We start from the raw sequence: 2,826 nt of genomic DNA on the forward strand, positions 1-2,826 counted from the left end.
GATATCAGGAAAAATTATGAATTGGCAAAAAAGGACAATGTATGAGGCAGTGACACACACTGAGTGCACTACAACCAGACGTGGCTGAAGTACACACTACAGGGCGTGCTGCACTCACACACACAGACCTTGCAGACAGCGGTGAACAGTACAGATGCAGAGCACTGTGCACTAGCGCTGCAAGACCAAAAAAATTTCTCTATCTACTCCTATATAGTGTGTTTGGAACCAATTTAGCTGAATACGGATGGAACCACCACACTAATAGGAGATATCAGGAAAAATTATGAATTGGCAAAAAAGGACAATGTATGAGGCAGTGACACACACTGAGTGCACTACAACCAGACGTGGTTGAAGCACACACTACAGGGTGAGCTGCACTCACACACACAGACCTTGCAGAAAGCGGTGAACAGCACAGAGAACTGTGCACTAGCACTGCAAGGCACAGCGATTTATAAAGTAGCTTGGGTAAAGCAGAATAGACCAAATAGGTAGCTAAAACTGTCCCTCAGAACAACAGCATCCTATCCCTAACTGAATTCACAGCAGAGTGAGCTCAAAATGGCGGCGGCGGCTTTTATAGTGCATCATGACATCATTTCAGCAGCCAATCACAGCCATGCCATTAGTTAAGATGCCTACATGCCTAACAGGATGTGCCCACACTTCTTAGGATCCTCATTGGCTGAATAAAATGAAACTGGCTCATTGCATTATGGGAACTTCCGATTCCGGTATATGATATTGCAAAAGTATCGGAATTAAGTATCGGAATTCCGATACCGCGAATATCGGCCGATACCCGATATTTCAGTTTCGGAATGCTCAACACTATTGATGACTTGAGCGCACATAAACTAGCTACTGTAACGGGTCTGGGAGGCGGAACCTCTGAGCTACTATACAAGGGGGCGGTCCTTGTAAGGGAGCGGGTGGCGACCAGGCAGGCAGTCACAGCAGGTGACCGGGACAGTCTCTGGAAGAACGGGCAGGAGGTCACGGCAAGTGACCGGGGCAGTCTCTGGATGAACGGGCAGATGGTCACGGCAAGTGACCGGGGCAGTCTCTGGGTAAAGGGTTGGTACGACCTGTGGCGGCTGATGGTAGACGTGAGCTCCCAGGTGAGCAGGCGAGAGTCTCTGGATAAACGGGTGGTCACAGCATGTGACGGCGGAGCCTCCAGGAAGACCAACAGACAGGCGGCAGATGAGCGCTCCCAGGTGAACGGGCAGAAGTCTCTGGACAGGCGGGTGGTCACAGCACGTGACGGCAGAGCCTCCAGGTAGGCTAGCAGACAGGCAGCAGATGAGCGCTCCCAGGTGAGCGGCAGGAGTCACTGGACAGGCAGGTGGTCACAGCACGTGACGGCGGAGCCTCCAGGTAGGCTAGCAGGCAGGTAGCAGATGTGCGCTCCCAGGTGAGCGGGCAAGCTGGTCCATAGACAGACTGACAGGAGTTGGAAGGCAGACCGTCGGACCTCAGGCAAGCAGGCAGGTAGCTGATGTGCGCTCCCAGGTGAGCGGGCAAGTTGGTCCTTAGACAGACTGACAGGAGTTGTAAGGCAGACCGTCGGACCTCAGGCTAGCAGGCAGGTAGCAGAATATCAGGCAGGAATAAGACAGCAAGCTGGCAGGAATCTGGCAGGTATCTGGCAGGTAACTGGCAACGGGACCTGAGGGCTGAAGCAGAGTAGTGAACAGTGCAACAACATTGCTCGGGCACCTCCATTTTGGAGGAGGTGCCTTATATATGGTGAAGTCCTCCGGCCATTGGCCGGGGACTCCTTAGGACGGCGCGCGCGGCCCCTTTAAGAGGGAGGGAGAGCGCGCGCGCCCTAAGCACAGTGGCCGGGAAGGAGCGCGCGCTGCCAGCAGAGCGGGAGAAGGACGCCGGACACAGAGCAGAGAGGTGAGGGGAACAGCGTCCCTGCCTAGCAGAGGGCAGGGACGCCGGCGCTACAGTACACCCCCTTTAGGCCCCCCCTTTTTTAGGCCAGACAGAAATTTAGCAAGGATAAGAGGGGCATGGATGTTCTCCCGTGGCTCCCACGTTCTCTCCTCAGGACCAAACTCCTTCCAATCTACTAGAAAAAAGGTCTTTCCTCTTACCCTTTTGGTGGCAAGAATGTTCTCTACCTCAAACTCGTCCTCAGCAGAAACCGGAGCAGGAGGCGTACCTGTAGACTTGGAAAAAGAGTTAAGTACCACAGGTTTGAGGAGAGATACATGGAAGGAGTTAGGGATCCGTAAGTTGGCCGGGAGTTTCAATTTATAGGCCACCGGGTTGATCTGACTGATGACCTCCAGAGGACCGATGAACCGAGGCCCTAACTTGTAAGAAGGTATCTTGAGTCGGACATATTTAGATGAGAGCCAGACTTTATCTCCAGGACGAAATTGTGGAGGATCCAGGCGTTTTTTGTCAGCGTGTCTTTTCATCCGTTCGGACGACTGAAGGAGTGCGGATCGGGTACTCTCCCAAATGGAGGAAAATTTGCTAACGAGAGATTCCGCAGCCGGGTTGTCCACAGAGGTGGAGACAGGAAAAGGAATCCGAGGATGCTGACCGAAGACTACAAAAAACGGGGATTTGGAGGAGGATTCGCTCTCGTGATTGTTATAAGAGAACTCGGCCCATGGTAGGAGATCCACCCAGTCTGAAAGATGGGCATTAACGAAGTGCCGGAGGTAACTGGTCAGGTTCTGATTGATCCGCTCCACTTGACCATTGGACTGTGGGTGGTAAGCGGAAGAGAAGTCCAGGGTGATGTCTAGCAGTTTACAAGTGGCTCTCCAGAAGCGTGAGGTGAACTGTACCCCA

This window comes from Phyllobates terribilis, unplaced genomic scaffold (genome assembly GCF_046119375.1).
Source record: "Phyllobates terribilis strain yellow unplaced genomic scaffold, ASM4611937v1 Scaffold_11__3_contigs__length_659146591, whole genome shotgun sequence".
In the NCBI taxonomy this organism is placed as follows: domain Eukaryota; kingdom Metazoa; phylum Chordata; class Amphibia; order Anura; family Dendrobatidae; genus Phyllobates; species Phyllobates terribilis.